At 41.0% G+C, this 23,713-nt stretch overlaps 1 pseudogene; it reads left to right on the top strand.

The window, feature by feature from the left end:
- The first annotated feature begins 14,728 nt into the window (after positions 1–14,728).
- LOC112911204 (large ribosomal subunit protein eL6 pseudogene) lies at positions 14,729–15,632 on the top strand (annotated as a pseudogene).
- Positions 15,633–23,713: the final 8,081 nt, after the last annotated feature.

Raw genomic sequence — 23,713 nt, 5'->3', positions numbered from 1 at the left:
CAGTCCTTGTTTTTGTGGATTGTTCCACTGAACTTCTTCTTAAAGGGGAGTTTTAAGAGTCCCCCTTAAAATTTCTTGCAGAGCTGGTTTGGAGGTTACATATTCTTTCAGTTCCTGCCTGTCTTGGAAGCTCTTTATCTCTCCTTCCATTTTGAATGAAAGCCTTGCTGGATAGAGTATTCTTGGTTGCATGTTCTTCTCATTTAGGACCCTGAATATATCCTGCCAGCCCTTTCTGGCCTGCCAGGTCTCTGTGGAGAGGTCTGCTGTTACCCTAATATTCCTCCCCATAAAAGTCAGGGACTTTTTTTCTCTTGCTGCTTTAAGGATCTTCTCCTTATCTTTGGAATTTGCAAGCTTCACTATTAAATGTCGAGGTGTTCATCGGGTTTTGTTGATTTTAGGGGGGGATCTCTCTATTTCCTGGATCTGAATGCCTCTTTCCCTTCCCAGATTCGGAAAGTTTTCAGCTAGGATTTGTTCAAATACATATTCTGGCCCTCTGTCCCTTTCGGCGCCCTCAGGAACCCCAATTAAACGTAGGTTTTTCTTCCTCAGGCTGTCATTTATTTCCCTTAATCTATCCTCATGGTCTTTTAATTGCCTGTCTCTTTTTTCCTCAGTTTCCCTCTTTGCCATCAGCTTGTCTTCTATGTCACTCACTCGTTCTTCCACCTCGTCAAGCCTCGTCGTTAGGACTTCTAGCTTGGATTGTATCTCATTTAATTGATTTTTAATTTCTGCCTGATTGGATCTCAATTCTGCAGTCATGAAGTCTCTTGAGTCCTTTATGGTTTTTTCTAGAGCCACCAGTAGCTGTAAAATAGTGCTTCTGAATTGGCTTTCTGACATTGAATTGTAATCCATATTTTGTAACTCTGTGGGAGAGAGGGCTGTTTCTGATTCTTTTTTTTGAGGTGAGGTTTTCCTTCTAGTCATTTTGCTCAGTGCAGAGTGGCCAAAACCAAGTTGTATTGGGAAAAGGAGAAAAAGAGAGAGAAGGAAAGAAAAGAGAAAAAGAAAAAAGAGAAAGAAGAAAAAAAAAGGGGGGGGAAAGAGAAGAAAAAGAAAGAAAGGAGAAAAAAGAAAAAAAGGGGGGGTGGGGGACGCAATCAGAAATCAAGAAGAAAGAGAGAAAAGAAAAAAAAAAAGCACAAAACAAAACAAAACAAAAAAACCACGGGGGAGTATCTTCCGATTCTGTGTTCTTTAAGTCCCTTGACTTCCCTTGGAACTTGTCCCTCTAGCTGGTCTTCTGGGGGAGGGGCCTGCTGTGCTGAGTCTCAGATGTTAGCACTTGGGGGAGCTGCTCTGCCCCTGCCTGGTGCAGGGCTCAGTGGGGGTTGTTCACCCCGTGAGGCCCCGGGAGGAAGCCACAGTGGCGGGGGCAGCTCTGGGCCCCTGAAGTCAGCCCCCGCAGTAGCTCCGGGGCTCTCCGTCTGCAGGGCCTGGAGGCTCCCAGGCGGGGCCGCTGATCTGCTCAGTTCCAGGCCGGAGCGTCCTCGCTGTCCTGGGCCCTCCCGGCCTCTGCCTGTCCCGGGGGGAGGCCGGATCCTGGGCTGTGTCCCGGCGCCCTGTGCTCCGGGGCCTGCGCTGTTGGATTCGCGCTCCCGGTGGTGCAGCCTCCTCCGCGGAGCCGCCGCCCGAGCCCCTCTGAGCTGTTCCCGGAGTCGCGCCGCCCCCTCCGGGCTGAGGTTCTTCCTCCGCCCGAGCCGCCGCTGCCGAGCTGTTCCCGGAGCCGCGCCGCCCCCTCCGCGGAGCTTCTTCCTCCGCCCGAGCCGCCGCCGCTGAGCTGTTCCCGGAGCCGCGCCGCCCCCTCCGCGGAGCTTCTTCCTCTGCCCGAGCCGCCGCCGCCGAGCTGTTCCCGGAGCCCCGCAGCCCCCTCCGCGGAGCCGCCGCCCGAGCCCCTCCGAGCTGCTCCGGGTCCCGCCGAGCGCTGCAGCCCTTAGGGAGCTCGGCGCACTCTCCGGGGCGCAGTTCCTCTGTTATTGTCCCAGGGAGCCCGAGGGCATCCCCGCCTTTCTGGGGATCCTGCTCCAATTCCCCGGGAGGCCTTTCCGCCCGGGAAGGTTGGTGCAGCTCCTGCTCCTCCGGGACGGGGCTCTCCTGTCCTGGGGACACTCGCCCGGGCCTCAGCCCGGCTCCTCGCGGGGCCCCTCCCCCTCGGAGGCCTTTTGTGTCTTTATTTCTTTTTCCCCGTCTTCCTACCTTGATAGAAGCGCGAACTCTTCTCACTGTAGCGTTCCAGCTGGTCTCTCTTTAAATCTCAGGCTGAATTCGTAGATTTTCAGGGTGATTTGAATGTTTTCTAGGTAATTTGTTGAGGACAAGTGACTTGGAGACCCTACTCTGCCGCCATCTTGCCCCTCAGGTCAGTTGTGTCTGTTTAAAATATAGGCTGAGCAATTAGTTATTCTTTCTTTAAAAGACCTCATTTAGAGAAGCTTTTTAGGAGAAAAAGCCCCTAGTGCCAGTGGGTAAGCAATGCATCTACCTGGGACCACAAGCTAGGCCATAAAACTTTCCTTTAGATGTCTTCTTGATCTGCTCTACTTGAATGACTTCTGCAGAGAGTGAGGTGTTTTTTGGAGCTGTTCCTCAGAGCTGAAGCTGGAGATTGAGGCAAAAGCTATTCTTCTCTGCTTCTATTTTGGATACTAGCTCTACCTATCAATTTTACTATTGAGTGCATAACAGGAGGGATGTGAGTCAGCCTCACCATCAGTACTTAAAATGGAAGGTATTATTCTGTGTTCATGGGGAATAGGAGGATGGCTATAGTTTGTCTTGGATTAGAGTTAAATATACATGTTTTCTGTGTTCCTCACAAGATTATGATTTCTTAAAGGTAGAAAAGATGTTTTATTCACCTCTGGTTTATCCTCTTGACACAATGACCTAACAGAATCCCTAGCATAGAAGACACTTAAGTATTTTTTGAGTGACCAGAAATCCATTCTATCCTTCCCAAGGTGACTATAGTTATGATACTGCTTAAATATCCCAAAAGATATCATGACATTCTCAAAAATAAAGGAATTGTCATGTAACATATATGGTGGAATCAAAGACTAAGATGTCTTCACTTACAGGAGATTGTTAGTCACCACGGTGAGTAAGGTGAATAAGTAAGCCAAAAGGGCCACACCTTCCTGACTCAGGAAGGTATTTTGGAATTTTTTCTGTTGAGGATAAAATGAGCCAATATTAGTCAGTGGGAGTGGGGGGAAGAAATAAAAGCTACAATCTAATTATTTGAGTAGTTAGCCTTAAACCTGGGCCCACTCCTTCTTTAAGTATGAGAAATAGACAAGCCACTGGGCCCTGAAGTTGGATACTTGGAGTCTAGTCGTATCTCTGCCACTAGCCAACTATGTGACTTTGGGAAAATTATATCCCTTCTCTGGGACTCAGTCTCCCCATCTAGATAATCAAGTAATGAGGTTAGGTTACCTTAAAAATCCTTTTGGGGTTCCATGATATGTTTTGAATTATCTGGTGGTTTGACATTTTAACCAGTTGCCAAAAAGGAAAAAAAAAAAAATAGTGGAATATGCTACCATGTGAATACTGAGATACCTATTTCTTAAAAAAAATAATAAGTCAAGTACAGCTGGATGGTATTTCTTTACTGGGCAACAAGCAGTTGTAGCTAAGAAGAGTTTTAAACTTCCTTCTGACTCTAAGATTGTAGAATTCTGAAAATTGTCTTATAGAATGTGTGTTTACATATGAGATCATGGGCTTCTTGTTATCTTGCCTTTCCCCCACTACCCTGCCAAGTCTTATATGTCTCTTATTTTTATTGGGCATCCTTAAAAAAGACAAAAAATGATATCAATAACTCAAATCCTGTAAAAGACTGGCTTAATTTTATGGACTAGTTCTCACATTTCTTTTTTTTATAATAAATTTATTTTTAATTGGTGTTCAATTTACCAACATACAGAATAACACCCAATGCTCATCCCGTCAAGTGCCCCCCTCAGTGCCCGTCACCCATTCACCCCACCCCCCGCCCTCCTCCCCTTCCACCACCGCTAGTTCGTTTCCCAGAGTTAGGAGTCTTTATGTTCTGTCTCCCTTTCTGATATTTCCCACACATTTCTTCTCCCTTCCCTTATATTCCCTTTCACTATTATTTATATTCCCCAAATGAATGAGAACATATAATGTTTGTCCTTCTCTGATTGACTTATTTCACCCAGCATAATACCCTCCAGTTCCATCCACGTCGAAGCAAATGGTGGGTATTTGTCGTTTCTAATGGCTGAGTAATATCCCATTGTATACATAAACCACATTTTCTTTATCCATTCCTCTTTCGATGGACACCAAGGCTCCTTCCACAGTTTGGCTATTGTGGACATTGCTGCTATAAACATTGGGGTGCAGGTGTCCTGGCGTTTCATTGCATCTGTGTCTTTGGGGTAAATCCTCAACAGTGCAATTGCTGGGTCGTAGGGCAGGTCTATTTTTAACTCTTTGAGGAACCTCCACACAGTTTTCCAGAGTGGCTGCACCAGTTCACATTCCCACCAACAGTGTACGAGGGTTCCCTTTTCTCCGCATCCTCTCCAACATTTGTGGTTTCCTGCCTTGTTAATTTTCCCCATTCTCACTGGTGTCAGGTGGTATCTCATTGTGGTTTTGATTTGTATTTCCCTGATGGCAAGTGATGCAGAGCATTTTCTCATGTGCATGTTGGCCATGTCTATGTCTTCCTCTGTGAGATTTCTGTTCATGTCTTTTGCCCAATTCATGATTGGATTGTTTGTTTCGTTGGTGTTGAGTTTAATAAGTTCTTTATAGATCTTGGAAACTAGCCCTTTATCTGCTACGTCATTTGCAAATATCTTCTCCCATTCTGTAGGTTGTCTTTTAGTTTTGTTGAAGTCAGTGGCATTCCTATACACTAACAATGAGACTGAAGAAAGAGAAATTAAGGAGTCAATCCCATTGACAACTGCACCCAAAAGCATAAGATACCTAGGAATAAACCTAACCAAAGAGGTAAAGGATCTATACCCTAAAAACTATAGAACACTTCTGAAAGAAATTGAGGAAGACACAAAGAGATGGAAAAATATTCCTCGCTCATGGATTGGCAGAATTAGTATTGTGAAAATGTCAATGTTACCCAGGGCAATTTACACGTTTAATGCAATCCCTATCAAAATACCATGGACTTTCTTCAGAGAGTTAGAACAAATTATTTTAAGGTTTGTGTGGAATCAGAAAAGACCCCGAATAGCCAGGGGAATTTTAAAAAAGAACACCATATCTGGGGGCATCTCAATGCCAGATTTCAGGTTGTACTACAAAGCTGTGTTCATCCAGACTGTCTGGTACTGGCACAAAAACAGACACATAGATCAATGGGACAGAATAGAGAACCCAGAAGTGGACCCTCAACTTTATGGTCAACTAATATTCGATAAAGGAGGAAAGACTACCCACTGGAAGAAATACAGTCTCTTCAATAAATGGTGCTGGGAAAATTGGACATCCACATGCAGAAGAATGAAACTAGACCACTCTCTTTCACCATACACAAAGATAAACTCAAAATGGATGAAAGATCTAAATTGTAAGACAAGATTCCATCAAAATCCTAGAGAACACAGACAACACCCTTTCTGAACTCGGCCTCAGTAACTTCTTGCAAGATACATCCATGAAGGCAAAAGAAAGAAAAGCAAAAATGAACTATTGGGACTTCATCAAGATAAGAAGCTTTTGCACATCTCTGTTCTTTTATTTCTGGGATGGTTTATTCTTCTCACTGGCTTTAATTAGTCATGTCTACACCTTCTGGTATGGTAAGAACTAGCACCCAAACAGATGATGATTCAGCTTCAGCAGGTCTCTTTGAGGTGTTCTAAAGTCACCATGCACCTGTAAGTGGTTCAAATCCAACACTGCTGCTCTATGGGAAAGATAGTGATTGTAACAGAGTAATAATAACAATAATACAATGATAAAAATGACATAGTCCCCTCTTCACTGTGCCTGATCTAGACTTTATAATTTATGAAGCTCATTTACACCTATTTCATCCTCCTAAGACCCTGAATTGGGTGTTATTTTTATCCCTTTTTAAGGAAGAGGAAACCAGCTCAGATTAGATATATGGCTTGTTAGGCCAGAGGTCAATCTGGCTGAAGTCTTCTAATTCCCAGAGCAAAGCTTTCTTCACTGCCTCAAGGCTTCCCCTTAACAACTGCTTTAGGGTGTTACAGTTACCATAGAGGAACTGGGGGCAACATTGCAATAAAAAAACAGCAGCCGGGTAGTAGTCCCCCAGTAGTGTGTTTATAAACTCAGTAACTGCAAAGTTCAGTGTGAACCCCACCCAAGAAAACAAACTTCCTGGCTGGAATACCTAGTCCAGAATAGCTTCTTGGCACTGAATTTTTCTGTGGCAATGCAAATACTAGCCTTGGTTTCTAGGGCAATATCAGTGCATAGGCGTGCCAGTCAAGAGCAAAGTCCTCATGGTATGAACATTACGTGACCATCCCAAGCCATACCCAGAATCACCTTGGTTCTAACTTCCTTTCTAAAGTTCAAAAATTGGAGTTGGCCATTGAAATAGGGAAATGAAATTTTACTTTGCTTTTTAAAGGATCTTATGTAGGTGAGGTGAAATATATTTTTCTTCTTTGTAATTGTTACAAATATTACACTCAATTGTTTGCTTTTGGAGAGTGCCTTTAAAGATTTCCTTTACATTGCTTTTAAAGTGTGGACATCTTTCTTTGAGCACCTTGTTTTTGCATATTTTTGTTTTACTGAAGAGTTCTCAGTCAGTGGAAGCATAAAGGGCACTTGATAAAAACATTTTCAACATGTCACTGAGCAAACATAATAGTTGTCCATATTTGAACTAACAAAATAAGTTGTTTTTATTTGTAAGGGAAGAGAGGTGTTTGCCAGGAATGAGTTTGCTTTTTGGCTCACTATTTTCCTCTCTGTATACCTGGATTTTAATTTTGACAGCGAAGAATCTGGGAGAGCAACTTTCTTCTCCAAAGTTCTCAGACACAGGCTAGGTAAGAGTGTCAATGCTGCAGTACTCTCCTCAACACACAGTCCTACTATACTGGGAAGATAATCTCTCATGCCCCTAATTCCCTGCCTACCTCACTATCAAGATTTTTGGTGTTTTACATTGAATGTAGGTAAATTCTGATTACTTTTCCATCGTAAATTGGTCATTTATAGAAATTTTGTTAGATCTTGAACCATATATATGTGGCTACTGGCAGATAGCAGAGTTGTGTTTTATTTTTGATCCTCTGGAAATATTTCTTATTAGCCAGTAAACAGAAATACTTCCAAATACATTTTTTATTCTACTTTCAAAGAACCAAGATGCTTCATTTGGCTGGTATATCTTTGCTTGGTGAGTACAGCAGGGAAATAAGAAGTGTGTTTATAGAAGCATTATTTATAACACCCATAAAGTAGAAACAACCCAAATGTCTATCAACTGGTGTATGGATAAACAAATTGTTATATATGAATACTATTCAGTCATAAAAAATGATTGGACTGACACACAGTGTCATAGATGAACCTCAAAGAATGTTGGGTAAAAAAGCCAGAAACAGCAGACCACATATTATATAATTCAATTTCTATACAATGTCCATAAAGGCAAGCTAATTGAGACAGAAGGTATACTAGTGGTTACTTGGGGCTTGGGGAGAGAAAAAAATATTCAATGTAAATAGGCATGATTATTCTTATTTGAGGATGAAAATGTCCTTATTTCAGGATGAAAATTGAGTTATGATGATGATGGATGCAACACTCAGTAAAGTTAATGAAAATCATTGAAATGTACACTCAAAGTGAATACATTTTATAATATGTAATATATACCTCAATAAAGTTGTTTTTAAAAATATTCTATGATCACTGATTTATGAGTAGACTTGTGTTTGCCAGTGTGATTACTTTCCAAACACTTGCATTGCCAGAAATAATTTCAATCTCAATCTTTCCTTCCCTCCCTCCCTCACTCCAGCATACACACTCTCACACAAACACAGACATACATACCACCCAATTACTCAATTCAGGACAAAATAAAGAGATAGAACCTGAGTCCTATTTAGTTCTTTTTCATTTTGAACTTTACACATTACCTCTCATGTGATTTCTCACTTTCATAGTTTGCCTCATTAAATCCTCATGATGTTCCTAAGTGGCTTATGTTCTTTATAACTTTTATTTCATAAAAAAAGCTCAAGCATATTTAATGCTTTCTATCTCTATACAGCAGTAAGTGCTGTGCTGGAATTCCAGCCCAAGTCTGTCTGACTCTGAGGTACAAGCATTTCCCACTCTGCCACAACTGCCTCCCTAAGACAGACCCCATAAAAGACAACCCTATTCCACATGAAATTCCCACTGAATTGCTCATAGTTCGCAGTTTAGAAGGTTACATCAAAGAGCCTCCCTGGGAGTTTCTAAGAATTACACAAAGGTGTCAAAATATTATCAACTCATGATGATCATTTCCATATTATCAGAATGACCACATTGATCATGCTAACTTATTGGCTACAATGCTATCATTGAGAGAGCATCCTGGAAATTTGAGTTCTTATTTTACCTTCATCATTCCCCAGACAGATTAAGATCTTGTCTCCTTTCCTTGGCTTCAGTTTCTCCCTGGCTGCACAAAGGATTCCATGATCTTTAAGAGCCTTCCAACACTGATAATGTGCAATGAGCATGCAAGACCTAGCTTGCTCTAGACTCACTCTTGGTAGCAGGAGTCCTCAAAGGAGAGGGAGAAAGAATAAAGAACATAAGAGAGGTTGGAGAAGATGGCAGAGGATTAGGGGTCCCCAACTCACCTGGCCCCACCAACTTACCTAGATTACTTTCAAACCATCCTGAAAACCTACAAATTTGACCTGAGATTTTTTTTAAAGATTTATTTATTTATTCATTCATTCATGATAGACAGAGAGAGAAAGGCAGAGACACAGGCAGAGCGAGAAGCAGGCTCCATGCCGGGAGCCCGACATGGGCCTCCATCCCAGAACTCCAGGATCTCGCCCTTGGCCAAAGGCAGGCGCCAAACCGCTGAGCCACCCAGGGATCCCTGACCTGAGATTTAAAGAGTGAACAGCCAGAGTACTACAGATAGAAAGGTTTTCATTTCTAACAAGGTAAGAAAGGGGGGGGGGGGATAAAAAAAGAATCAAGTGGGGGAGGGACCCCATGAGGCACCAGCTAAAGCCGGGTGGAGGGAGCGTCAGGATAAGAAAACCCAGCCCTGGAGAAGCAGGAACTTTAAAAAATCCACACCAGATTCTTCCCGGACAGAAAGATGCTTAGCAGGGAAATGAAGCAGAACTGCAGGAAGGGCATTGGAGGCTCCAGTTTCCCAGAGTTACTAAATAGAGGAAGTACACACCGGGTAAAGTGCCCCACAAACTGCGGGCCAATCTTGGTAAAGGGCTGGAGTGTGCACCCCACGGGACATCAGGGAGAAGCCTGTCGGTAAGGCGGTGGCTCCAGATGGAGGGGTCTGCGTACTGCTGCCTTCAGGAGCCAAGGCCCCAGGAGCGTGATTCCAGCAGCACAGGCCCCGGATCCCAGGGCACTGGGTGGACAAAGCCAGCGATCCTGTACTCCCCCCTGGACAGGAAGAGGTGGGGAGGGCACAGGACAGTGAGGACTCTCCTGCCACCGGGTGCCCCCCAAGCAGTGCAGGTCAGTGTCCCCGTACCACCCAAGGAGCATCTAGGCCAGTGCAGACTGGGAGTCTGCAGTAGTTACTGCAGGGAGCTGACTCCAGAGCTGGAGAACTGGCCACCGCCAGTGGTGTTATTCCTCCTTGTATCACCCTGTGCCTGGGATGGGTGTGGCCACCAGGGAACAGAGGCCTCACCAGGTAAATGTTTCCCACTGAGCCCAGCACCTGGCAGGGGGCCTGGCAGTTCCCCCAGGTGCACACACCTGAGAATCAGCACAACAGGCCCCTCCCCCAGAAGACCAGCTGGAAGACAGGGAAAGAGCAGGTTCTTGACCAAGCAGCCCTGGAAAGCTCCAGGGGAAGTCGAGGGATTTACAGTATATAGAAACAGAGGGTACCCTTCCTATTTTTTTCTATATATATTTTTTCTTCATTTCTCAAGAACTCATTTTTATATCAGACTGTAAATTTCCAGTATTTTTCTCCTTTCCCAACTTAGCTACAATATTTTACTACCTCTTCATTTTTAAGATTCTTCCATTTTTAATTTCATATTTCTACCATTACAGGTCCTAGATATATTTACCACTTCTAGATTCACTTCAACATACTCAATTTTGCGAGATATACAAGATATGATTTATTGTTTTCTGTTTTCTGCCTCATTTTGTTCTACAATGGCAGAAGTTAATACATTCTAAAACATGACCAGCATAAACTCAGAGCCATTCTGGGTTCCATGCTGGTTCATTCTCTGAGATTCCTCATTCCCATTCTGCCCACTTCTTTTATCTCATTTCTGTTTTGATGGTCAAAGTTAGGGCCTTCTACAAGTATTTCTGGTTTATATAAATTTGGGACTGAGCATCTTCTAACATACAGAACTTAATATACTCAGAAACAAGAGGATCACCGTCTAGAACCACTCAGAATCATCTAGGGTGAAATTTACTTAGCTCATGGTTGATATTATTGACTCAGCCCGCTCATACAGCCACTCTGCACTAAGCAAAATGACTAGAAAGAAGAACTCACCACAAAAGAATCAGAAACAGTACTCTCTGCTACAGAGTTACAGAATTTCTATTACAATTCGATGCCAGAAAACCAAATCAGAAGCAAAATTATAAAGCTACTGGTGCTCTGGAAAAAATCATAAAAGATTCAAGAGACTTCATGACTGCAGAATTTAGACCTAATCAGGCCAAAATTAAAAATCATTTAAAGGAAATGCAACAAAACTGGAGGTCCTAACGATGAGGGTTCATGAGGTAGAAGAAATAGTGAGTGACATAGAAGACAAATTGATGGCAAGGAAGGAAGCTGAGGAAAAAGGAGAAAAATAATTAAAAGACCATGAGGAATGGTTAAGGGAAATAAATGACAGTCTCAGAAGGAAATATCTATGTTTAATTTGGGTTCCAGATGATGCTGAAAGGAACAGAGGACCAGAAAGCATATTTGAACAAATCACAGCTAAGAACTTCCCTAATTTGGGGAGGGAAACAGGCATTCAGACCCAGGAGATAGAGCGACCCCCCCTAAAATCAACAAAAAAACCTTCAACACCTTGACATTTAAGAGTAAAATTGCAAATTCCAATGATAAAGAGAAAATCCTTAAAGCAGCAAGAGACAAGAGATCCCTAACTTATATGGGGAGAAAAAACCTAAATAGGCCATTAAACAGGGAGGAAATTGAAGCAGTCACCAAAAACTTCCCAAGGCACAAAAGTCCAGGGCCAGATGGCTTCCAGGGGATTTCTATCAAACTTTTAAAGAAGAAACAACACCTATTACACTAAAGCTGTTTCGAAAGATAAGAAGGACTTAATACTTCCAAACTCGTTTTATGAAGCCAGCATCCCCTTAATTCCAAAACCAGACAAAAACGCCACCAAAAAGGAGAATTACACACCAATCTCCCTGATAAACACAAATGCAAAAATTCTCAGCAAGATACTAGCCAATAGGATCCAACAGTACATTAAAAAGATGATTCACCATAACCAAGTGGGATTTATCCCCAGGATACAAGGCTGGTTCAACACTCATAACAAAAGTCAACGTGATAGATCATACCAACAAGAGAAAAACAAGAACCATATGATCCTCTCAATCGATGCAGAGAAAGCATTTGACAAAATACAGCATCCATTCCTGATTAAAACTCTTCAAAGTGTAGGGATAGAGGGAACACTCCTCAGCAAAAAGCCATCTACGAAAATCCCACAGCCAATATCATTCTCAATGCAGAAACACTGGGATCCTTTCCCCTAAGATCAGGAACACGACAGGGATGTCCACTCCCACCACTGCTATTCAACATAGTACTGGAAGTCCTAGCTTCAGCAATTGACAACAAAAAGAAATAAAAAGGCATTCAGATTGGCCAAGAAGACGTCAAAATCCCCTCTTTCCAGATGACATGGTATTGTACATAGAAAACCCAAAAGACTTAATCAAGATAAAAATCTTCTGCACAGCAAAAGAAACAGTCAACAAAACTAAATGATAACCTACAGAATGGGAGAACATATTTACAAATGGCATATCAGATAAAGGGCTAGTATCCAAGATCTATAAAGAATTTATTAAACTCAACAGGAAAGAAACAAACAATCCAGTCATGAAATGGGCAACAGACACGAACAGAAATTTCACAGAGAAAAACATAGACATGGCCACTAGCACTTGAGCTCCGCATCACTTGCCATCAGGGAAATACAAGTCAAACCCATTGTATTGTTTTCCATATTCAAAGAGCAGACACAGGTATGGTTTGTGTACCCATGCATACACATGAGCATATATTCTTAAAAAATACTTGATTATCAGTAAAAATTTATCAAATAATGTTGGTTTGTAGCCCAGTGGGGTAGAAATAACACTGAATTTGGAATTAGATGACTTTGGTTCAATTTTTAGCTTTGCTGAATAGCAATATGATCTTGAGTAAGTCGATTTTTTAGTGCTGATTTTCTTGCCCTTCAAAGGAGCATTTTTTTTAATTGGAGGAGCTTGACTTTAGCTTTATGAGTTCTTTTGTAGAATATTTTAAGAAGTGCTACTGAGTTGTTGGTCACTATTAGCTGAAAATGTGCTGAAATGACATCCAAAAAGGCCAGTAACAATTAATAATTCATGTCTCTGGCTCTGGAAATATCCATACACTTATTTCCCACTGAGAGATAGCTTAGATGACCTCGGAAGAAGGAAGTTGAAACCACCCTGGACTGAGAATCTGAGTGAGCTGTGTTCTAATCTCAGTTCTATTCCTATGAAGTAACTTTGGACAATTATCTTTGTCAGCTTCTTGTTTGTTTCATTGAGATGAGCAAGGAGAATTTTAGGTGTTGATCCAAAAAATCTCTGTAATACCTTCTAGTTCTGATAATGTACACATCTGTCTTCAGTCCTATTCCAATCTGAGACTATAATGATAAAAAAAACTCATAAAAATACAATTCTAGCCAGTGACTAGAATTGAAGGGCTCTCAGTACCTTTCTCTCAGCCAGACTGAAAAACTGGCAATGTGAACCAGCAAGATTGGAATGTTTTTTGAGGCTACCCTTATGCTATTAAACTTGATTAGTTGAATTTAAATATCTTCCCACTAAGGAGATGAAACAAATCTTATAAATCTGAAGGGATACAAGTGGTTCCTAGACCAGTACTCTATTTTCTCAAGTTTTTGCTTTCTTATTGTTTGGTCTAATGTCCAGACTTATGTGATTTCTATCAGTGGGGAAGGTGGGAAAGTGAGATCAGTTTTTACAAAGTCTCCAGAAGTGTCAGATATTAACTTTGGTAGTAGTATGTATTTTTACTAGTCTACCACCTCAGCTATCTCTAACATGCACTAGGCATTATATTGGGTTCTAGGAAGAGGATGAATATAGTAGAGAGAAGGAAGACAGGGGGAAGAAAAGAAAATACCATTTTGATCCACTATGGGTCAGGCAATGTGCTCTGTGGTTTACATACATTAGAGTCTTGCAATGTTGAGATTAGTATCACTTCCATTTTACAGATGAATAAACAGTTTCAGAGAAATGAAGTGGCATGGTAGACGAGATTAGATTCCATGTCTGTCCCAATTCCAAAGCCATTGTGTTTTCCAGTAAGACCTTAATATTTGCATTTCCCAAGAGAAAATGGAAGCTTCTGGATTTTTCTGTTCAGTCGGCAGCAAATGTATTATTCCTGGCATTTGCTAGTATCATCATATCTTGGAGGAATTGGTTCTATGCTGTAGAATGCTTCTTAAATTTTCTAAGCATATTTTAATTGGAAAGTATCACAGAATGTCAGGGCTGCTAAGTCACTTACCCTAAGCTTCTTACTTATCATATGGAGAGACTAAAGGTCAGAGACAGAGACTAGTTCATTGGCTCATTAAGAAAGCCTAGACTAGACCCTAGGCTCGGGGACCTCTCAATCCACACTGGCAGTGTACACACCAGAAGGCAGGTGGTCAACCTATGGGCACAGTCACAAATATCCTTCATACCAGAGGCCTAAGGACCATAGTCCCCATGAGAACAGAACACTGATTTGCTTATAATGGTTAAATTTTTCTTGGCTAATTTGATAGTCCAAAATACTTATTTAATTTCTATTCATTTGACTTCTAGTAAGGTTGACATTTCTTCATTTAGCAACATAATTCATACAACTGCAGACCAGAAATTATAATATCTCTCTTATACACTACATCCAATACATCAGCAAATCCTGTCAACTATTTCTTCAAAATATATTCTGGATCATGACACTTTTCTCCAATTCCACTTATACCACCATAAGACCAAATCATCATTTCCTAGACTATAGAAATTGATCCATAATTCATCTCTGTCCTTCCACTCTTATTACCCTAAGTCTATTCCCCATATGACCACTAGAGTGGTCTTTTAAAATTATAGATCATATCACTCCTTTGTTGATAAATCTCTAGTGGTTCCCATCTCCCTCAGAATTAAATCTGATTTTCCATCTTGCAAGATGGCAGGCTAAAAAGCCGAGAAGCCGGACAATAAGGAGAAGAAACCTGAAGCCAAGAAGGTTAATGCTGGTGGCAAGGCAAAGAAGGGTAATCTAAAGGATAAAACGCCAAAGAAGGGGAAGCCCCACTGCAGCCGAAACCCTGTCCTAGTCAGAGGAATTGGCAGATATTCCTGATCGGCTATGTATTCCATAAAAGCCATGTACAAGAGGAAGTATTCGGCAGCTATATCCAGGATTGAAAAGAAAAAGATGGAGAAGGTTCTTGCTACCGTTACAAAACCAGTTGGTGGTGACAAGAATGGTGGTACCCAAGTGGTTAAATTTCACAAAATGTCTAGGTATTGTCCTACTGAAGATGTGCCTCACAAGCTGTTGAGCCATGGCAAAAAACCTTTCAGTCAGCATGTGAAAAAGTTGCGAGCTACCATCACTCCTGGGACCATTTTGATCATCCTCACTAGGCGCCATAGAGGCAAGAGGGTAGTTTTCCTGAAGCAACTGAGCAGTGGCTTGCTACTTGTGACTGGACCTCTGGCCCTCAGCCGAGTGAGTTCCTCTGCGTAGAACACACCAGAAATTTGTCATTGCCACTTCCACCAAAATTGATATAAGCAGTGTGAAAATCCCCAAACATCTCACTGATGCAAATAAGCAAGAAGAAGAAGCTGCGTAAACCCAGACACCAGGAAGGAGAGATTTTTGACACAGAGAAGGAGAAATACGAGATTACAGAGCAGCGTAAGGTTGATCAGAAAGCTGTGGACTCGCAAATTCTGCCAAAAATCAAAGCTGTTCCTCAGCTTCAGGGCTACCTCCACTCTGTGTTTTCTCTCAAAAAAGGAGTTTACCCTCACAAATTGGTGTTCTAAATTTCTTACAAAGAACCTAATTAAACAACTGATCCATTTCTTTTGTGTCTTTTTTAATTTTTACCTGCCTGGAAGTGTGGTTTGACTCGGCCAGCTTGTGGGATCTTAGCCTCTGCTAAGAGGAGTAGGAGCTGAATGGGTGGTACCAGCTGTAGTGGAACCTTCTCTTTGTCGGCTCTGGACTAGCATTTAGCTCCCTTAGTGTTTGGCTTGTCACCCAGCACCCACCTGCATTTTTTTTCCAGGTCATCGTTGAACCAGATAATACTGGACTATGAGGACAGGAAACCTCTCTGCTCTTTAGGCCACAGACTCCCATTTCTCCCCCATTGGCCCAACTCTAAGTCCTTCCCCCATAATCATTGCCATTAGTCTTGTGTATCTAGTTTTTTTGAAGTGTACACAGCAAATGATTCACCATTTTTTTAAGCTGAAAACCTTGTATACTGTATATACTGTTACACAGATAACAATGTGTTCTGGTCCTTCCATGAAGTCCATCTTCATTGATGTAGAGGCTAGTGTGCTGTTATATGGTATTTGGGTTTACATCATTTGTAAGTATATACAAAGTAGTAAATAAGCTCAAGTCTGCACACAGATGAGTATCAGGTAAGAATTATTTTTGGCTGAGTAAGTTTCTGCAATTTAATTTTAGTAGATTGTGCCAAACTGCCTTCTGTGGGGTTTGAGCCAGTTTATGCTCTTGTACAAGAATGTCCGTTTCTCTATAAGCTCCCTTAAACATTGGGTTATCAAATTTTCAAATTTGAAAAAAAATCTGCAAATTTGAAAGATGGCCCCTGTGGACTTTTTGAAGCTGCTTTTATTGACAATTCACATTAGGTGAGATTCATAATTAGAGTGTAGTTCTGTGACATCTGTGTGGTTTAGTTAAACGTTATCCCCACCTTAAAAGTTTCTTCAGGCTTATAAAATCAGCTCCCACTCCTGGCAATTCCTGATTAGATTTCTGTTCTGTGTTTTTGCTTTTTCTGAACGTTCTAGACAGTATGCTACTGAGCATAATATTACTGGATGTGCTCAAATTCACGGTTCTTGTCATTTGTTGGTCCATTAAGTCCTTGTATCACTATTCTAAAATTCACACGTTGAAAGACATTTGGGTTGTTCACAATTACTGGAGGTGATGAATAAAGCCACTATCAACATTAAAAAAAAAGAATTAAATCTGAACCCTTTACCATGACCTGTAGGTATCTGCATGGTCTGGTCCCTGGAAACCTCTCTTGCCTGACATCTTACCTTTTCCCTGACCTTACTCACTCTATACCAATCACTCTGTCCTCTTTGGCTATGTGTTGAACATCCTGTATATGGCACCACTGCAGGGTCTTTTAAGTACCATTGTCTCTGCATGGCATAATTTTCTCCCAGATATCACTTCCTCACTTTATTCATCTGTCTGCTTAAATATGTTCTCCTCAAACAGGCTTTCCCCAGCCATCCTAAATAAAACATTAAGCCTTCTCCGACCATACTTCATCTTCTTTTAAAAAAAATATTTTATTTATTTATGCATGAGAAACATAGAGAGGAGGAGAGACATAGGCAGAGGGAGAAGCAGGCTCCCTGCAGAGAGCCTGCTGAAGAACTCAATCCCAGGACCCTGGGATCATGACCTGAGCTGAAGGCAGATGCTCATCCACTGAACCACCCAGGTGCCCTACCATCTTCTTAATATATTATTTTTCTTTATAGTACTTATGAGATCAGAAATTTTGTCTGACTTATTCACTGCTATAGCTCCAACACCAAGAGCAGTACCAGACACAAAGTAGTTCCTTAATAAATATTTATTAAGTGAGTGACTTAATCAGCAATATGTTTCTTTGATGATTGCCCCATTGGCCTTATAGAAGTTCAGGTGGTACCCAATGGAAGTTTTCATTACGTCCATTGCATAGGTAAATTAAGGGGGAGGAACAAAAGAGATAAGATTTACCTAAGGATATCTTGTGAGTCTTTAACAGGCCCAATATAGGATTCCTATCTCCCGAAATACACATCAGCATCTTCCAAAGACACTTATCACTGCAGAGTGTTTTTGAGGGATATCTTTGCTTGGGCCCCAAGGCTGATTTCCAGAAGTTGATATTAACTTGATGAGATATTATAAGCATTGTGTTTTTGTTCACAAAAGCTTATAAATCAGTGAGATTTAGGAATACATCTTGATTAGTTAAAAACAAATTTTGGCAGCTGAGAGTGAAAAAAATACAAATAGGCCCTGCATTTGTCTACCAGCTCCTTTTTGATAACAGAAATTATTATTTTGCATTATTCAAGACATGACAGTGTCTTCCACTAAAATAGAACCACTTTAAGCAGGAAAACCTGTTTCTTAATGAGAATGTGTTTGGAAAGGATCACTCTGGATACAAATAAATTACACGATAAACTAAAACCCTGGAGTGCCTGAGTGGTCAGTTAGTTAAACATCAGACTTAGTTTTGGCTCAGGTCATGATCTCAGGTTCATGAGATCGAGCCCTATGTCAGGCTCCACACTAAATGTGGAACCTGCTTAAAATTATCTCTTTCTCCCTCTCCTTCTGCCCCTCCACCCCCACACATGCACACTTTCTCTCTCTTTCATAAATAAATAAATAAATAAATAAATAAATAAATAAATAAATCTTTTTTAAAAAGCCACAAAACCCTATAAGTTTAGCCTTTCCTTGAATTATCTATCTAGTATCTTTCTTTTCAATATCATGGCATTTATCCTCCTAAATTATTTTCCTGTTCTCCCTATAACCCTAGCACAAGGAGGACATAAAGAACTGTTTGCATTATAGAATTGGCTAACCTCTAAGCAGAATGGTTAAACAATTGCTCTTGGGTCATGCAGGATGGCAGTAGCAGCAACAAAATGACCACAACAGATTTCCAATCCAGCATTACAAGGCTCTTTGTGTGCACTGCCATTCCACCTTCACTATGCTTAAAATCAAGTGATAGAGTAACCATCAACCAATCAGGAGTTCTTGAGCACAGACTTTTTTTTTAAATATCTTATTATTTATTCACGAGAGACAGAGAGAGAGAGAGAGAGAGGCAGAGAGAGAAGCAGGCCCCATGCAGCGAGCCCGACATGGGACTCGATCCTGGGTCCCCAGGATCATGCCCTGGGCTGAAGGTGATGTTAAACCACTGAGCCATCCGGGCTGCCCCTTGAGCACAGACTTGAGTTTCCACTGGTCTGGATTTGAATGCCAGCTTTGGCTTTTAGATGTAAATGTGGACAAGTCACTTTATTGCTCTGTGGCTCCATCCTTCATAGATAAAACAAGGATTATAAGAGGTGTGAATTGATTTGATACATGTCAAGGATTATAAGAGGTGTGAATTGATTTGATACATTTGATTTAGCATAGTAACTATCATGTAGTATATACTGTATTGATGTTAATAATAATAATTTTTTCTGATGGAGTATTCATTGTGTGACTGATACCACACTAGCCATTGGGATAAGAATTTAAAAGGTCACATGAGTTACTATTAGGTATAGATACCACATGCTTCCTGCTCTGACCTTCACTCCTTCCTTCTCTTCTCTCCCCTTCCTCCACCTTGGGCAATTTCTGCCTGGAGTAGAAAGAGATTCCCTGTCTGACAAAAAAACCAACCAAACAAACAAAACAAAAAACAAAAACAAAAACAAAAAAACAAAAAACAAACCTTGCACCTTGTAATAAATGAGAAACCGAACTTATTAAAAATTAAAAAATACTTAGGTTAAAAATATAAGTTCTACAGTAAGACTATTTTGGATCTAATTTCATCTCTGTATCTTAATAGTTGGTAATCGAGCAAATTTTGAAATTTTGATTCATTTTCCTTGTGTACAAAATGGTGACAACAACAACAATTTCACTGGCTTATGATAAGAAGCTGAAGGCAGATGCTCATCCACTGAACCACCCATGTGAAATAAACCACGTGTAAATCTTAGAATAATGATTGGCATATATCAAGGACTCAATGAAAATTAAGTGTTATGATTTTTATCAATGTCATCATTATTTATTATTCTTCATTTAATCTTTTTTTTCAAAGATTTTGTTTATTTGAGAGAGAAGAGAGAGAGAGAGAGAGAGAGAGAGAGAGAGAGAGAGAGAGAGAGAGAAGAGAGCATGACCCGGGAGAGGGGCAGAGGAAGAGGGAGCAGCAGACTCCCTGCAGGGACTCTGCTAAAGGCTTGGTCCCAGGACCCTGAGATCATTACCTGAGACAAAGGCAGATGCTTAACCAATTGAACCACTCAGACACCCCATTCTTCATTTAATCTTAAATGGTTTTTGGCTCATAACAATCATTCAATAAATGTTAATTACTATCAGTATTATTATTGTTATAGTATCTGTTTCCTGTTGCTGCTATAACAAATTTCCAGTAACTTAGTAGTTTACGTCAAGAGGAAGATCTGACTACCAATCTCAAGTGAAAATTTCTATTGTATGGAGGAAGACAAAGACAATAAGAATGCCAGCCACCAGAAGCAGGATCTCATACTTTGGTCCACTGCATCTTTTACAGCTTTGGAGATAGCAAGGAAGACTCATAATATAAGGGTACTGGTTGGAACAACACTTACTCTTAGTTATGATCTTTGTTTTACACTCACAAGGCTCCCCTTAACATTTCTTATATGAGTGGTTTAGTGGTCATGAATTCTCTTAACTCCTGTTTGTCTTGAAACTATCTCTCTTTCCATTCTGAATGATAGCCTTGATGGATAGGATATCCATATATTTTTCTCTTTCAGCACTTTGCCTATATAATGCCACTTTCTTCTGGCCTGCGAAATTTATCCTCAAAAAATCAGCTAATAGCCATAAGGGGTTTCATTTGTATTCAACTGCATTCTTTTGTATTGCAAACTTTAAAATTCTTTTTCACTTTATTTTAACATTTTAATTACTATGTGTCTTAGTATGGACATCTTTGGGTTGGGTTATTGGAGGAAACTCTATGCCTCCTGAATCTGGTTCTCTGTTTCCTTCCTCAAATACAGGACTTTTTCAGCTATTCTTTTTTCAAATACATTTTCTCTCTCCCACTTCCTGTCTATTCCTTCTTGGATCTATAAAATGTGAATATTATTGTGCTTAATGGTGTCAATGATTTCTCTAAATCTATTCTCATTATGTAATATTTGTTTGTCTCTCACCTGTTAAGCTTGATTGTTTTCTATTACTCTATTCCTCAGGCCACTGATATGTTCCTCTACCTCCTGCAGTTTACTATCTATTCCATTCATTTTATTTTTAATTTCATTTATTGAGTTCTTAATCTTTTATATGTAATTTTTTTTATCTGTCAAAGGTCTCACTGATGTCTTCCACCCTTTTCTAAATTCCAGAATTACTGAACTACTTTAAATTCTCTATCAGGCACATTACTTATCTCTGTTTTTAAAAGATTTTATTATTTATTTATTTATTTATTTATTTATTTATTTATTTATTTATTTAACAGAGAGAGAGAGCACAAGCGGGGGAGTGGCAGGCAGAAGGGGAGAGAGAAGCAGGCTCCCCATGGAGCAGGGAGCCTGATGTAGGACTAAATCCCAGGATCCTGGGATCATGACCCAAGCTGAAAGCAGATGCTTAATCAACTGAGCCACCCAGGTGCCCACATATTACTTATTTTTGTTTAGCTTAGATCTCTTGCTGTGATTTTGTCCTGTCCTTTCATTTGTGATATATTCCTCTGTCTCTTCATTTTATCAACCCCTCTGTCTGTTCCTGTGTGTTAGGAAAGTCTGCTATGTCTGCTCTTGAAAGTAGTGACTTTATGAAGAGGCCCTGGAGTGTCCTGTAGTGCATTGTTTCCTGTTCACCAGAACCTGGCACTTCAGGAGAGTTCCTGTGTGCGTTGCTTGCATTCTGCCATTGTAACTGAATCACATTTTTTCACTTCAGACATCTGCACTGACTCTCTGCCTGTTGTGGGCTGTGCTTGCTCTCTGTGGTATTAGTGAGACCCAGGCATCCCAGCTCTGAGGGGGCCTGACCTCAGGAGATCTGGGAGAGCAGCGCAGAGGTTTTAGCAAAATTTGCTCTAAGCTTAGGGCCAAGGCCAGCTGGCTTGGGGTGGTTGAGTCCTGAAGAGAATGCATGAGAAAAGTTGCACTGTTAGCAGGTTATCAAGTGTCTGTGCAGCAGCTGCCTCACTGTGTTTATTCTGGGGTGGGTGGGGGGAGGAAAACTGTTCCTTCCAGCTCCCTCATTCCCAGAGAATTCCTCCTACACGCTCCAAAATCATAATAAATAAATCTTACTCCAATTTTACCCAAGAGTTGTGCAAACTGTTAGTTCTATATTGTCTCTGCAGGCTGCTGTCTCCTTAAGGGCAGAGTCTGACCTATCACTCACCGCCCCCTTGCTGAGTCAATTGACTTTTAAAGCTCCAGACTCCAAGTTCTGCTGATTATACAAAGTCAGAGTGTTCAAAGGCAGAGGTTATGGGGATTCATCTTCACTGTGTGGACTCCCAAGTTCTTTCTCCTCTGCACACCTGCAGCCCCCTCCCTCCTGTGGGCAGCTCTGATCACTTTTCTGCCCTTAGTAGCCTCTCCAATGTGGTTTTCTCTATATATTTAGTTATGAAGATTGTTCTTCCAGTATTCCAGTTGCTTTCTATGGTTTATTTACATGCACGTGAGAGACATCTAGTTATAAACATGGGATGGGGTGAGCATAGGGACTCCTACTCCACTATTTTCTTAAGCTCCAATTTTCAATATTTTTTAAAAATTGAAATCATGAAATGTATCTATTCCAATCACAATGAATTAAAAATAGAAATCAATAACAAAAAATAGCTGGAAAATTCACAAGTAGAAATCAAATGCACTCTCAAACAACTGCCAGCTCAAAGAAGAAATCACAAGTGTAATTAGAAACTACTTTGGATGGGGTGCCTGATTGGCTTAGTCAGTTAGACATCTGCCTTTGGCTCAGGTCATGATCCCAGGGATCCTGGGATCAAGACCCACATCAGGCTTCCTGCTCAATGGGGTGTCTGCTTCTCCCTCTGCCCCTCCCCTTGCTCATCCTGTTATCTCTCTCTCTCTCTCCTCTCTCTCTCTTTCTGAAATAAATAAAATATATATTTAAAAAAACAGAAACTGTTTTGGATAAATAAAAAACACAGTAATCAAAAACATATGGAATTCAATGAAAGCCATCCTCAGAGGGAAACTTATAATTGTAGATAGCCCAACTAAAGAAAAGAAGAAACATCTTGGGGAGCCTGGGTGACTCAATCTGATAAGTATCCAATGTTTGATCTCAGCTCAGGTCTTTATCACAGGGTTGTGAGTTCAAGCCCCACATTGGGCTCTATACTAGGTGTGGAGCCTACAGAAGAAGAAGAAGAAGAAGAAGAAGAAGAAGAAGAAGAAGAAGAAGAGGAGGAGGAGGAGGAGGAGGAGAGGAGGAGGGGAAGGAGGAGGAGGAGGAGGAGGAGGAGGAGGAGGAGGAGGGAGATCTCAAATCTACAACACAGCTTTATACCTTAAGTGACAAGGAACCAAAAAAATGCTAAGTCCAAATCTGGAAGAAGGAAGGAAAATTACAGAGTAGAATAGAGATAAGCAACATAAAGAATAGAAAAAGAATGGAGATAATCAACAAAACCAATAGTTGGTTCTTTGAAAAAAAGATTTAAATTACTAATATCAGAAATAAGTATGGAGAGGGTCACCTGGGTGACTCAGTGGTGGAGCATCTGCCTTTGGTTCAGGTCAAGATCCTGGGGGCCTGGGATGGAGTCTCACATTGGGCTCCCCGCAGGGAGCCTGTTTCTCCCTCTGCCCATGTCTCTGCCTCTCTTTCTGTGTCTCTCATGAATAAATAAATTTTACAAATATTTTTTTAAAATAAATATGGAGGGAAGCCCGGGTGGCTTAGCAGTTTAGCACTGCCTTCGGTCCAGGGCATGATCCTGGACACCCGGGATCGAGTCCCATGTCGGGCTCCCTGCATGGAGCTTGCTTCTCCCTCTGCCTGTGTCTCTGCCTCTCCCTGTGTGTGTGTCTCTCATTAATAAATAAATAAAATTTTTATAAATAAATAAAT

The sequence above is a fragment of the Vulpes vulpes genome, chromosome X (assembly GCF_048418805.1).
Source record: "Vulpes vulpes isolate BD-2025 chromosome X, VulVul3, whole genome shotgun sequence".
In the NCBI taxonomy this organism is placed as follows: domain Eukaryota; kingdom Metazoa; phylum Chordata; class Mammalia; order Carnivora; family Canidae; genus Vulpes; species Vulpes vulpes.
Note: the sequence above shows the minus strand (reverse complement) of the source record. Positions and strands in the feature narration are given on the sequence as shown.